This window comes from Mauremys mutica, chromosome 3 (genome assembly GCF_020497125.1).
Source record: "Mauremys mutica isolate MM-2020 ecotype Southern chromosome 3, ASM2049712v1, whole genome shotgun sequence".
Lineage (NCBI taxonomy): Eukaryota > Metazoa > Chordata > Testudines > Geoemydidae > Mauremys > Mauremys mutica.
In genome coordinates, this window is record NC_059074.1 from 100,756,696 (window position 1) to 100,772,732 (window position 16,037).

Genomic DNA, 16,037 nt, shown 5'->3' on the forward strand with positions numbered 1-16,037 from the left:
CTGGCCTGAATGTATCCCTGGTGTAACTACATTGACTTCAATGAAGTTTCAGCACAGATGAATAGAGCCTCTTCTGTTTACAGATCATTCATCTCATTCACAAGGGACTGAAATATTACTGAGGTAATGACTTAGATCTCAGAACTGAAGGATGTTTGTATAACTGCTTTGCATTTTACAGGGATGTGCTGCAACAGGATCTCTTCTCTGTAATCAAATTATTTAACCAAAATACCATTTGGTTTACATTAGGAAACAAATATCTAAGCTATGGGCCTTTGATCGTGGTGAATACTAGGGCTATGAATGGAAGATAAAACAGGGGTGGCAGAGTTGTTCCAATTTAGGATACAAGTATGAATATAGATCAGTATGTGTTGCCCATGACTCCTCCTTAGAGGCTGAAAAAATATGAACTACTATGGGTCAGAAGATTTTTAAAAGGGGGGGGGAAGGGTTTGTGAAAGGGTTTGTACCTCATTCTGAGTATACTCAGCTGGAAGTTTCTGGGCCTCTCTTTTTCCATCACAGACCTCAAAGAAAAATGATCATCATGCTGATCCTGCAAGATGACATTAAGTTGTAGGACATGTAGTACCAGAAAGAAATCAACTAGTTAGAAGGAATTCATGGAAGAGTCACAAAATTTATTAAAGTTCTGAGGGACTGATTTCTGAGGAAAGATTGAAAAGATCTAAATCCCACATCCTGCAATGAGATAAGTGTGGGTCGACCATAGTGCCTGCACAGAGTCCTATTAAAGTCAAAGGGCCTCTGTATGGGCATAGGGATCCGCTTGTATAGATCTCACTTTGAGATCAGGGCCTGAATATCTGTAGACATGCTAAGTAATAGCCAAGTTTGGTGTGTGCGTGCATGTATTACAACCATCATATTTTCAAGGGTGTAAACCATGGAGGTAGAAGAATAATTTAAAGTGATAAAAGATACATAATGAGTAGGACCATGGAGTGAAACTAACAACAACAACCAGAATATACTAACGTAAAGAAAAATGTCCTAATGGTTAGCTCTATTAGGTTGTGAAGTAATCTCCCAGGGGAAACAGTGGAAGCCCCATTATTTGATTAATTTGAATAGAACTGAACAAAGCACTGGAAAATATACCTCAGAGAACAAGTGTGCATTAAGAGAGAGATGGGAAAATAAGTTAGTATTAGGTCATTTAGGCCAGCCATGGCTTCTGTGATTCTGTGATACAATACAGCTGCTGTGAGAACAGAGAGAAAGAGAGAAAAAAATACTTTATGTCTAGTTCGTTGCATAAAAGACACTCAATAACAAACATGCTTACAAATATTTCAGAACTTCATGAATCTTGTAGGAAAAAAATAACCTCCCTCTCACTGTAAGATACTGTACAGGTTCCTCACTCTGTGTCCCACAACTACAGTGGAGAGTTTTTTTTAAAAGGAAAGACAGGCACTGTAGAATTTTCCACAACATATAAGTAGGGTCCTACCAAATTCAGAGTCCATTTTGGTAAATTTCACAGTCATAGGATACTAAAAAATCTTAAATTTAACAGTTTCAGATATTTAAATTTGAAATTTCACAGTGTTGTAACTATGGGGGTCCTGACCCAAAAGAGGGCTGGGCAGCGGGGGGGGGGGGGGGGAAGGGTGGTGGCGTTCAAGGCTTTTGTAGAAGAGGGTCATGATATTGCCATCCTTACATCTGCGCTGAAGCCGGCAGCAGGGCTGACTTCAGAGTTGGGTGGCTGGAGCATGGCAGCTGCTGGCTAGGAGCCCAGCTTTGAAGGCAGCACCGCCATCAGTAGCAGCTAACTTCATCTTTCAGCTGATCCTATCAATGTTATTGAGTCTTAAGAGACTTAAGAAGCTCAGTCTATTTTGTTTATCCAAGAGAAGATTAAGAGGTTACTTGATCACAGTCTATACCTGGAGATGAGATTTCTCACAGTAGAGGGCTCTTTAATCTAGTAGAAAAAGGCATAACAAGATCAAGTGGTTGAAAGCTGAAGCTAGATAAATTCGGACTAGAAATAAGTGTACATTTTAAAATATTGGAACAATTTAGGGGTGTGGTGGATTCTCCATCACTTTAAGCCTTTAAATCAAGACTGGATGTCTTTCTAAAAAAATATGCTATAGCTCAAACAGAAGTTGTAAACTTGATGCAGAATTCAACGGGTGAAATTCTGTGGCCTATTTATGATAATTATGCTGCCAGAATACCTGTTCTATGGAAGAACAGGTCTTTAACATCTATAGTTATCAGTCAATCACATTTCATGAGCTATAAGTTAACACAAAATGAAAAGCTCAACTTCACTTACAGATTAGACTGCAAAATACCATTGGTGTTAATGGATATAGTTTTTCACTAAGGCTCCAATCCACAAATGTCAATTTTAGACCACTGCAATCCACAAAACTCCTGCGGAACAACGAAGGTGCCTAAACTCTCACAGTGCACAAATTTTCAGGGTAAAATGCTCAGATCCTCAAAGGTATTTCAGTAGTCCATTGAAATCAATGGACTTTAGGAGCCTAAATACCTTTGTGGATCTGGGCCAAAGTTCTCTAAATGCCTGTTTCTAGAAGAGGGGGGAAATGATCCAGGGTCTCCCACATCCCAAGCAGGTGCTCTAATCACTTAGCTAAAAATTATGAGGTGAACATTTCCTCCTTACGCCATTTTGTGTGGAGCAAGACAGGCACCTAACTCATTCTCACAAGAAATTACGTAGGTGCCTAAGCTACTCCAGGAGACAGGTTCCTGTATCGCAGAGCTTGATGCCTCCCTGCAGTGAGGACTCAGATGCCTATTTCCAAGTGAGGTGTGATGCTGAGGACACACCACTCTCATCAGCATCTCCCATTGGCTAGCTTAGACAGCTTCCTACCTACCGGGCTGGCTTTTCTGAATCATATTATAAGACGCCTGTTCTCGCCCCATTCATTGTATATGGAACCTAGGTGGATCACAGCAGCATTACTGTGATTTTCTAGGTGCCTGAAAATTAGGCACCATGATGCTGAGCATTATTGCAATGCCCTTTGTGGATTCAGGCCTAAAGGCCTGGGATTTGATGGGAATGTTGCCATTGATTTCAATTAGAGTAGGCTCAAGTTCTGAACGAATAAGTAGTATATATTTTGTTCTTTGAAATCATGCATCACATTCCCTGATAATTCACCTGTGAACTTACAGCACTTTTCACCCAAAGATCTCAAAGAACTTTGTGGCTGTTTAAATATTGTTATCAACATTTCACAGCTGGCAGTGGCAGGGCCAGGAATAAAATCCCATTTTTTTATTCTGAGTCTACGGTCCTGATGAGAAGACTAAATTACTCACATGGGCACTATTCTGCTAGTTCTCAGGAACCAAGAAAAGGTTACTGCAAAAGGAAAAATATTAGGTTCTAAAGAGTTCAGTAGCTGATTTACTATGGAAACTTCTATTCAATGGGTGGACTCAGTTTTCACATTTGATAGGGTTTTACTAGACTACATGCAGTCTGCCTTAAAAATGCAAATACATTTATTTTAATATTGAATTGTTTTGTTTTTTTGGCTGAACTTTCCTGCCTGAGACTGTTGGATATATATGTAGATAAGCCAAAGTACTGTACACTTTCTGCCATATAACTGCAGCCAGGAATTCTATTATATCTATGTATATTTATGAGATGTCTCACTTAGTCAGTGTTAATATTTACTATATGAAAATCAACAGGAAATGCATGCTAACCTCAGCAGTTGTCTCTACAAAGATGTCATTTAAATGACTTGTAAACAGCCTCCTTCCCTGGGACACCAAGAAACAACTCTCCTCACTGCTTGAAACTTTGAGGACACTACTGTCAGATTGTAGTAATAGAGGCTTTACAGTTTGAAAGGATTTGCCTTTTGCCAAATTCATATTAGGAGCATAATCTCCCCCTTTGACCCTATCCCACTGGAACTCTTAAACTTAAATTGCAGAATATTTGTAGATTTGTACTTAGTTCATTATCAAATAGAAAAGTCTAAGCTTTCCAGCAGTCTAAAGGCTTATCTATGTGGTGGGGTAGTATGCTATATAGGGGGGTGTGATGTTATCTGAATAAACTATGATCATGTAGATCATTGTTGCTACCACTGTTATATAATTGCAACAAATCTTGTACAAAATGTGACATGTAAGATGTCTATGGAAAAGCTATGCTTCACTGAATATGATTATGCTATTTGCATGCATGTATCACCTTTGTATCTGAAGTTACGAGTATTGGCTCTATACCTGTATTTCTAATGTGTTTGCTTCTGGGAAATACCAACAAGATGTTTAGCCAGCACATTGTGAAGGAACTATTCAAGTTAAGTGGCTCATCAAAAGGACATTTAACTCACAATGGAAGACACCCATCTACACTGAATGGCATGAGGAGGAAATGCTCACCTCACCTTCTGTGACTAAGTGGAATCATGCAGGGACTATTTAGAAAAGCTGGACCAGTACAAGTCCATGGGGCCGGATGCACTGCATCCGAGGATGCTAAAGGAGTTGGCCGATGAGATTGCAGAGCCATTGGCCATTATCTTTGAAAAATCATGGCGATTGGGGGAGGTCCCGGATGACTGGAAAAAAGCTAATGTAGTGCCCATCTTTAAAAAAGGGAAGAAGGAAGATCCAGGGAACTACAGGCCAGTCAGTCTCACCTCAGTCCCTGGAAAAATCATGGAACAGGTCCTCAAGGAATCAATTCTGAACCACTTAAAGGAGGGGAAAGTGATCAGGAACAGTCAGCATGGATTCACCAAGGGCAAGTCATGCCTGACTAATCTAATTGCCTTCTATGATGAGTTAACCGGCTCTGTGGATGAGGAGAAAGCAGTGGATGTGCTATTTCTGGACTTTAGCAAAACTTTTGATACAGTCTCCCACAGTATTCTTGCCAGCAAGTGAAATAAGTATGGGCTGGATGAATGGACAGTAAGGTGGATAGAAAACTGGCTAGATGGTCGGGCTCAACGGGTAGTGATCAATGGTTCCATGTCTAGTTGGCAGCCGGTATCAAGTGGAGTGCCCCAAGGGTCGGTGCTGGGGCCGGTTTTATTCAATATCTTCATTAACGATCTAAAGGATGGTGTGGATTGCACCCTTAGCAAGTTTGCAGATGACACTAAACTGGGAGGAGTGGTTGATACGTTGGAGGGTAGGGATAGGATACAGAGGGACCTAGACTAATTAGAGGATTGGGCCAAAAGAAATATGATGAGGTTCAACAAGGACAAGTGCAGAGTCCTGCACTTAGGACGGAAGAATCCCATGCACTGCTACAGACTAGGGACCGAATGGCTGGGCAGCAGTTCTGCAGAAAAGGATCTAGAGGTTACAGTGGACGAAAAGCTGAATATGAGTGAACAGTGTGCCTTTGTTGCCAAGAAGGCTAATGGCATTTTGGGTTGTATAAGTAGGGGCATTTCCAGCAGATCGAGGGATGTGATCATTCCCCTCTACTCAGCACTGGTGAGGCCTCATTTGGAGTACTGTGTCCAGTTTTGGGCCCCACACTACAAGAAGGATGTGGATAAATTGGAGAGAGTCCAGCGGAGGGCAACAAAAATGATTAGGGGGCTGGAGCACATGACTTATGAGGAGAGGCTGAGGGAACTGGGATTGTTTAGTCTGCAGAAGAGAAGAATGAGGGGGGATTTGATAGCTGCTTTCAACTACCTGAAAGGGGGTTCCAAAGAGGATGGCTCTAGACTGTTCTCAGTGGTAGCAGATGACAGAACAAGGAGTAATGGTCTCAAGTTGCAGTGGGGGAGGTTTAGGTTGGATATTAGGAAAAACTTTTTCACTAGTAGAGTGGTGAAGAACTGGAATGGGTTACCTAGTGAGGTGGTGGAATCTCCTTCCTTAGAGGTTTTTAAGGTCAGGCTTGACAAAGCCCTGGCTGGGATGATTTAGTTGGGTTTGGTCCTGCTTTGAGCAGGGGGTTGGACTAGATGACCTCCTGAGGTCCCTTCCAACCCTGAGATTCTATGATTCTATGATTTGCCCATGTGAATCCAAATTCCACCTTTTAACTGTAATTTCCACTAGCTGTGCTGAGGGCATTGTTTGAAATAATGGATGTCCTTCCATGGCAGAAGCTATAAAAAGCCCAGGAAACATCTCCAATTTGCCTCTTTCCTGCTCAAACCTCTGGACTATGGATTTATACTAATGTGAGCATTCTACCCAAGGGATTGAGGACCTTCCAATGACTTGGAAACAACCAGGGACTTGACTTAAGGCAGCAGTTTATTCCATCAGTGCTACAAGCCTGAACCAAGAACGTTGCAATTATTGTATGTATTTGACTCCTTTACCCAATTTTAACTCTCACCTTTCTTTCTTTCTTTTATAAATAAACCTTTAGATTTTAGATACTAAAGGACTGGCAACAGTGTGATTATTGGGTAAGATCTGAGTTATATATTGACATAGGTATGTGGACAGTCCCTTGGGATCAGAATAACCTTTTATTTGATGAAACTGGTTTTAAATAACCACTCATCTCTAAGCCTAGTGTTTTTGGTGGTGATACAAGGACTGGAATACCTAAGGAAAATGCTCTTCTGACTTCTTGTCAGCCAGTGTGGGGACACAGAAGTTTACTTTTGTTGCTGGTTTGGTATATCTTATGGGGGAATAACCACCAGTTTTGGGGTGTGTCTGCCCTATTTCTCAGTAGTTTGTCCTAAATTTGGTATTCTCAGTTGTGACCCACGGAGTCACGGTTACAGGGTGTGATTTCTAAAGTGTACTAAAGTGCTCTGCATCAATTAGTCTGTGTAGACCTTGCTGGTGTGCTTAATGTAGTGCTGTTTGAAACAGTCCTATGTTATAGTGCGCTAGGGGACCTTTAGTGAGCAGAGTCCATACAGACCAACCAATGTGTAATACATTAATGCACTTTGGAAATCACACCACCATCCAGCGCAGTACCCCACCGTGTAGACAAAACCTAAATCTATATCTCAGCTGCTTCCTGTTAAAATTCCACACGTGACATATCTGGTGAGAAAAGGTAATGTGTGCCTAGAAAACCGACTCAGTTATTGCTCATCCCACATTTGGTACAACAATGTCGCAGTCTCTAAAAAGTATTAGTTCAGAGGTGTATTGAAATAGACATTTTCTTTTGAATAAAACATCTTTTCTTTTGAAGAATCTCAGCCTACAAATTTACCGTTGCAAAATGCATTGATATGTGTTGATGAGAGCACCTTTGAAAAAGCAACAGATGCATTTGGTGAAGTAATATTGGCTCCCTGTATGAAGGTACCCATTCATCATTTGCTATTGAAATTCATAACATAAGGATCTGGATAAACTTCTGACTGATTTTAGATGATCAAACAGCAGCAGTGACCATCTAAGCATTTGGGATTTCTCTCCATCTACATCTGGCCAGGACACTGTATCCTCGTGTTGTGGGGTATGCACACCCTCTGCCCCTTTTAGGGTGGGGCAGGCTTATGATACCACCGCTGTTCCAGTCTCCCCTAAACTTTAGGCCAAAACTTTAGGCCTAAACTTTAGGCCAAAACCAGCCAGGGTCACTTCCAGCAGCCCTTATGTTCAGGGCAGCGTGGCCTAGTGACCAGAGTCAATTATGGTGGCCCTTACAGCAGGGCCTAGTGGCCCAAGTTAATTCCGGCAACCCTTGCGTACACAGCAGCGCAGTCTAGCAGCTAGAGTCAATATAACCACCCTCAGGCACAGGGCAATATAGCTTAGCGGCCTGGGCCCATATAACAGCCCTCTGGTATGGGTTAATGGAGCCCAGTGGCCGGAGTCAATGTCACAGCCTCTAGGCATGGGGCAATGAGGCCCAATGACAATATCTGGGGAGGAGGAAGGGACTGCCACCAGGGGGATGGTGGCTCGGGTAGGGGGGCCTGGGCCCACCCAACTACATCAGGCCTTGACCCAGGGCCCTGATAGTAGCAGAGTCAGCGTGGATTCCCACCAAAACAGGCTGACCTCACTCAGGTGAGAGATCTCGTGCATCATCCCTGGGTCACTTCCTACCGTGTTTCCAGGCGTTGTAGTCCATTGAGCATTGGGGTTCCCGGGCTCCTCAGCGTGGGTGATTCCCTGTGGCTCCATTGGCCACAGCCCTCCGGACTGGCTCTCAGGGTCTCCAGTTCCCCCAGGCAAAGACTGTGATGGCTCTTCGGCAGGAGCATCTGCCTAAGGTCCTTTCCCTTCAGTGGTCAGCCTAGAATGAGCTGTGCTCCCTTTTATACTGAGGCAGTAGTTGGAGCATGCCCAGCACAGTCTGAGGGGTGGGACTTCTGCCGCCTATAGTGTGGGGTTAACCCCCACTTGTCCAGTGCGGGGTATGCACACCCCATCACACCTCCTCTCCCAGATGTGAAACTAATCTTTTCTCACCCCAAGGTTGGGCTGTTGTAATGTGCTCTACATGGTGCTGCACTTTAAAACATTCAGAAGCTGACGTTAGTAAAAAAAAGTGGCACATATAACCCCCACTGGCTCCTCCCCAGAACTCAATAGAAGATTGGCAGGCATCACAAGACATTTAGACACTTTCACAGTTGGTAGGCAAGTCACCAAATGGTCTCATATTCAGTTACTGACATTTCTAATGATCTAATATCTTATCACCATAGCTTGTGTCTCACAGTGGCGTCTAAATCTTTTGAAGAGACTTCTGAGGCATGAATAGCAGTCAGCCTCTGTCACAGTTCTGGGCAACTGCACCTATGTTTTCCCCTCGTGGCTCAGCAAGGGCACCCACCCTCAGTATTCCAGCTCCCTAGTCAGTGCCTTTCTTGGATAGAGACATGCATCTTTCTCCCTTCTGACTGGGATATCTCTAGTCTGGATGGTGCCCTGACTTTGCTGTGTTATTCCCAACAAAAGACAGACTGCCTAAGCAGATGTGCTTGCTTTCTCTTCAGGGACTAACTATAGTGTAGCTGCCCACAGTTAAGTTACCACGCTGTTCTTCCAAACGAGTATATTTTTAGGCTTGGCCAGATTCAATTTAAGTTGATAGATGTCAGTGAACGTCGCTTTCAGCTGACGCACTGAAATTGACAAAAAGAAATACCCATCAGTAACAGTCGGCAGGAGTGCAGACTCACACCTATGCTGTGCACCTGCAGGGATTGGATGTCACTCGTCCTGCAGCAGCTCAGAGAGTTCTCTGCAGCCCTCCTGTCATGGGAGTGAATGAGTAGAGCCGTGACAGTTGAGCTGCAGAGGGCTCCTTGCACAGCCAGGGAGACACTAGATCCCTGCAGGAGCAAGGTGCAGGGAAGGCTACAGTCCTGGCAGGGCTGAGACCACTGCCCAGAGCTGCACCAAGGAGGACGATGACAAGCTCTAGCCACAAGGGAGGCCACTCCACTGCTGAATGGCTCCATTCATGGGCATGAGCCAATCAGCAGCAAGATAGCGTCGTCTGTGGCAGGGGGTTCCTCCTCCTCACAGTCCTGGCCCATGGTGTCTGGGAACCCACTCCAGCCCCACCCTAACCCTAACACCAATCCTACCCCCTTTAATTTCCTTAAACTATGAACATAACAATAGTTAAAATTTGTGGCGGGGGGGGGAAGGAATAAAAATTAAAAAATGATATTTATCATCGAAGTTGTACAAAGATAAAAATCAAATTCTGCTAAACCGTCACATTTTATTCTTACGGTAAAAGCATTACAGAGAACCTACATGGCACGTGAACAAGCTTACCAGACATTACCCGCTCCAACATGGGCTCTGGCAGGAGTGGTCCTTCAAAATCCTACCTAAGGGTTTCCCCGTGGCTTCAAGTTCATCACGCTCTTTGCTCAGAACAAGAAAACCTCATGAAAAAATGAGTCCATCCTTTAACCAGTCTGGAGGTCTTTGAACTGGAGTTTTCAGGAGCAGGGAATCCATAGACAATTGATTTCTCTGCTCAAAGTGTGGCTTCAGAAGGATGGATTTGAAGTGGGTCATCCCCACACTCCCAAGTATTTCCTAAAACATCCTCTTCACACATATTATTCCAAAAAGTCCTTGGAAGTTGCTAGTGTCTCTCGGAGATTGCATTAATCCTGTCTTCCTGCTAAAAGAAATTCCATACAATCCCACAATAGTACATAAACATTTGCATTGTTAATCCAATGACTTCCAAAGATGTTAAATTAAACTGTACTGAATTAAACTTAATTCAGTAAGGTTTGTCCAGGGTGTTACAGGACATTTCCATAATTGCTCAGCCCCCTTTACCTCTTTCAGAAGAGGAGTCCCAATATAAGACAGTGTGTTCCTCCACTCCATGTTGGTTCCCTGCCATCATGAGACTGGCTATAACTGGAGAATCAGGGCTGCCAGTTCTCAGGTGCACCAGCTCCACAGTCTTACTATATGGTGTCTTTATAGATAATTCTGCCTCTTTCTGTTTTTCTGACTCCTCAGATGACCTCAAAAGACTTAGGTCTGAGGGACATGAGCTGCTTGCATTGGGTTTTACACACACACACACACACACACACACACACACACACACACACACACACCAAGGCAAGTAGCTGTATATTCTACACTCTGTGAAGTATACTGGCTAGCCCCAAACCCTGAACAATGTGTTACTGGTCTCCTACATGCATTTGTTTTACTGGAGTTTTCACTCTGTGATGGACTATTACTTTAAACTAGGTTTTATCTTTGAGATGTAATCTAAGGTTGTTTACATTGAGTTCTGAACTTCTAGTATGGGTCCCAGCAGGTTCACAGCTGGACCTTGATGTCCCTTGTTGCAAATTTACCAGTACTCTGAGACTTCGATGGCGCTTGCAGCCCAAAATACATTGCTCCATGAACACTCAATGACTTCCTGTCAGAAGTCTGGCCTTAGTGCAGGGTTTCTCAAACAGGGGTCACCACTTGTGTAGGGAAAGTCCCTGGTGGGCTGGGCTGGTGTGTTTAGCTGCCCCATCCGCAGGTCCGGCCGATCGCGGCTCCCACTGGCCACGGATGGCTGCTCCAGGCCAATGGGAGCTGCTGGAATCGACGGCCAGTAAGTCCCTCGGCCCGTGCCACTTCCAGCAGCTCCCATTGGCCCGGAGCAGCAATCTGCGGCCAGTGGGAGCCGTGATCAGCCGGACCTGCGGACGGGGCAGGTAAACACACCGGCCTGGCCAGCCAGGGGCTTTCCTTACACAAGCAGCGACCCCTGTTTGAGGAAACCCTGTCTTAGCAGGAGAGAGAAAGGGGGACATTCAGAGGCAAGGTAGTCCAAGTTATTTTAGAAAGACTCTCCCAACTCCTCTGCTTCCACAATCATGGCTCCATTCAGGGATCAGGTCTGATCTTACTCCCATTCTTGTATGTCCAACAGTGCATAGAGAGGCACAGTGTGGGAGTTAAAGTACCAGTTCAAGGCCAGATTTTCAGGCCTTAATTTTAAACTTCTGTAGCAGTTCACAATGGACTTTGACCTTTACTTACAGTGAATATAATATTGTTTGTAGTTCAATATATGCAATGCTATGTGTCTTTTCAAGGTTCCTCTGATCTGCCTACACAGAGAACACCATGCCTTGCTATCTAGCTCAGAAGAATAAACAAACCATTCAAGTCTTTTGTTTGCATATGAGTGATGAAGGGGCTGCTCACTGGAGTATTAAGAAAGATAAACATGGCAAAACTCTAAAGCCTCTTTCTGGAAACCTAACTGGAGGGAACAGCTAAGCTATTGTTCAAAGTCTGCAGAGTATTAGAAGACTGCAGTGGGAAATGGATATATGGAGAGAACCAAAAAAACAAAAATGCAAGAGATCAAAAATTCAGAATGGTTGTAATTACCCACATAGGCATAGGAATTCCTGGTGGCTGATGGAGGATGGGTGGCACAAGGAAGTTGTGTGAGGGGGTGGAATAGTGAGAAGTAGTTATATCACTGTCTCTTGAAAGAAAGCAAAGAACAACATACAATTATTTCCCCATTGGCCTGAAGGGCAGACACATTGGCTAGAGATCATTACCAACATTTTGCTGATTTCAGTTATCAAAAAGCTAGCAGCTATGGTGTCACCAATAGATTTCAGCTACAGGGCCAGGGGGAAAGTTACACATGGAAATCAAAGTTCTTAGATTTGGGCTTTTTGCCTGGCCTTGTGAAAAGGAAAGAAGGACATCCCTCTCTTCCATCCTTTGCATTTTTGCTGGTTCAGCAGTTCCATTAGTTTTACCTTTTACTCACAGCAAGTTTCACAGAAATAACTGCAATAGTCATGTCTGTGAAATTTAATTCAGCATTGTGCAGCAGTGCCCTCCCGGCAGGGTAATACTGAGGCTGACTCAGCATTCCCTCCAAAAAAAGACATGATTTCTCTTCTGCTCTACTCAAGAGTCTTGAAGGCAGCCCAGTGACAATAAAATACATCATTTTACCTCTGCATAATGCCTCTGATAATCATATATATTGTGGGTGATAGCTGAGCTATATACATTTTTCTGTTGCATTTAAGTATAATTTGAGTTACAGAAATAGGGGGAAAGGATATGCTAATAAAAGAATTCCCAACATTAATGGGAACAGAATGACTCCAAATCTTCCACTATTTTTCAATTGTATCACAAAGAGTTGGAGAATCTAGCTGCCAAACTCCAACAACCCTCTACTGGCCATGTGTAAACTAAGTTTTTCAGAGGCTTGTGAACCTGGTCCCCAATCCAAACCCTAGCTTGGTGTCACTGACTGGGCTCAAACCTAAACCCAGCCCACCAGCCCCATCCTAACCCTAGCCTGGAAGTCCCTGCTGGCCAAAACCCTAACCCAAGCTAAGGGCCCCATACTGGCTGCAGCCGGAACCCTAACCTTAGGAACCCTGCCTGCTGAAACCCTAATCCCAGCCCGTGAACCTCTGCCACTAGAAATCTTAGCCCAAGCCCAGGATCACCTGCTGACTCAGCCACAACCCTAAACCTAGACTGGGACCCCCTGCCAACTGCAACCCTAACCCTAGGGATCCTGCCTAATCTTAGCCCAAGCCCAGGATCACCTGCTGACTCAGCCACAACCCTAAACCTAGACTGGGACCCCCTGCCAACTGCAACCCTAACCCTAGGGATCCTGCCTGCTGAAACCCTAACCCTAGCATGGGGGCCCTGGCGAGGGCCAATTCTTACCTTAGCCAGGGGCCCCTGCCAACCAGAACCCTAACCCAGGGGCCAATGTCAGCCATAACCTTAACCCTAGCCTGGAGCCCGCTGATGGAACTTACCCTAACCCTAGCCCCAAATCCGTGCCAGATGAAACCCTAATCATAGATCGTGACCCCTGCCAGGTGAAACACTAACCCATCCCCAGGGCCCTCTTCCATCTGAAACCCTAACCCTAGCCCAAAGCCCCCTGTTGGCTGCACTTTAAACCTAGCGTGGGGCATCCCACTGGCCCCAATTTTAAGCCTAGTCTGAGGGGCCCTGCCAACAGCAATCCTAAACCTGACCAGGAGCTGCAAACCTAACTCTAACCTGGGGCCCCATCCTGGCTGAAACCCTAACTCTAGTTGGTGCCCCCTTCTGACTGCAGCCACAACCCTAACCCTAGCCTGGGACACCCCCCGTCGGCCGAAACTCTAGCCCTAGATAAGCCCCACCTGCTGGTTGAAACCATAACTCTAGCCCTGGGCTCCTGTCTGCTGAAACCCTAAATCTAGACTTGGGGGCCTTCCCAACCGCAACCATACTTCAAGTTCAGTACTTACTGGAGCATGGGGCCCCCTACTGGCCACAAACCTAATGTTATTGCAGGCCTCATGATGGCTGCAACCCTAACCTTAGCCCAGCACCTCCTCCCGGCAGCAGCCACAACCCTAACCATAGACCGGGCCCCTCTTCAGGCTGCAACCCTAACCAAGGGCTCCCTATTGGCCGCAATCCTAATCTGAGCCCTTGACTTCCTGCCAGCAGAAGCCGTAACCCTAATGTGACACTCTGTACCTTGGGAGAACACCCTGCACCCCCTTGTTTATCCTTATAATATGATTGTGTGGTATCCAATGCAAAGTTTGTCATGTTGGGTGTCTTCAGAAGGCTCATGACGCACTGAACATTGTTGTTATAGGTTGTAATTTCATGTATATAGTTATGAGGCTGAAAATGTGTCCTTATGGCTTAAAACAAGCCCAGGCAAAACTCTCCAAGAGCAGAGGGGCAGTTCACACCTCATCAGGGCACGTATGGGACAAACCCAGCCCAGCCTCACAGGCGCAAAGGACACTGGCTGAGGCAGCAACAAAGGATCTGTTGGACTCTCACATGAGTCACCCCTCTTCCCTTGATCAGTTTGGGACAATGCTGAGGTAATGCTCACCTGACTCTGAAGGGGGTGAGGGAGGCAAAGTTAAGAGGGAAGAAAGAACATGATAAAAGGAGAGACGTTTACCATGCTCTCTCTCTCTTCCACCTCCATCTAAAGACACCACCAAGTGACTGAATCACTGATCAAAGAGGAGAGCCTGGCTGAAGAGCAACCAGCCAGCCTGTAGTGAGAAGCATCTAAGTTTGTAAGGGCACTGAAAGTGTTAAGATCAGCTTAAATGCATTTTGCTTTTATTTTATTTGATCAAATCTGACTTGTGCTTTGACTTATAATCACTTAAAATGTATCATTTGTAATTAATACATTTGTTTATTCTACCTGAAGCAGTGTGTTTGATTTGAAGCATGTTAGAGACACCACTTGGGATAAGAAGCCTGGTACATATCCATTTCTTCGTTAAATTGATAGACTCATATAAGCTTGCAGCATCCAGTGGGCATAACTGGACACTGCAAGACGGAGGTTCCCAGGGTTGTGTCTGGGACCGGAGATATCGGCAAGTGTCATTTGGTTGCACAATCCAAGCAACAGGTGGCCAAAAGTGCTCACTCGCGTAGCTGGGAGCAGCTTACTTCTCACAGGATAAGGCTGGCTCCTGGCGTCGAGGATTGGAGTGACTTAGCAGATCACTGGTTCAGATAACACCAGGGGAATGTCACATCTAACCATAGCCTCGGACCCTCTGCCAGCTGCAACCCTAACTGTATCACAGGGGCCCCTGCAGGCCACAACACTAAACCTAGCCCCTGACCACCTGCTGGCCAAAAACCTAAGCCTAGCCTGGTGCCAGCCGCAACCTTAACCCTAACCTCGGACTCCCTGATGGCCACAACCCTAACCCTAACTCCTGAACCCCTGCCACTAGAAACCCTAACCCTAGCCCCCAAATCCCTGCTGGCTACCGCTGCAACTATAACCCTAGACTGGGGCCCCCTTCTACAAGAAGTTGTAACCCTAACCATGGCCTGGAACCCCTCTGCCAGCCGCAACCCTAACCCGAGCCTGGGGCCCCCTGCTGGCCACAACTGTCACCCTAACCCTAGCTTGGCATCCACTATGGGTTCCAGCCCTAACACTAATCCTAACCTGGGGACAGTGAAAGTCCATAACACTTACACTAGCCCAGGGTTGCATACCAGCCGCAACCTTTACCCTAGCCTGGGGCTCCCTGCGGCCAAAACCCTAACCCTAGTCTGTGGCCTCGTACCGACCTCAACTCTAACTCTAGCCCTAGGTCCTCTACTAATTCTAACCATAACCCTAAACAAGGTCGGCCTACCTATTCCAACCCCAACGCTAGAGTGAGGCTCCCTATCGCCACAACCTTAACTCTAACACGGTGTGCAGGGCTGTGGAGCTGTGCCCCGGCTCCACTCCAGCTCCAGGCAAAAACCTGCAGCTCCACTGCTCCGGAGCTGCTCTGGGCTCCGCTCCAAAGCCCTGACGGTGTGACCTACTGACCATAAGCACTGGGCTGCCTAATGATCTGAATTCTAACTGCAGCTGTGGGCCTCTTGCCCCAGTGCTACCCTTAGCTCAGGCAGTTCAGTATCCGCAACCATAACCATACCCCAGCCCACTACTGATCCTACCCTGATTGTTTTTCTTCCTTCTGTCACAAACACTAACCCTAGCCCAGCGTTACCTTCTTAGAGAAGACACCTTCCGT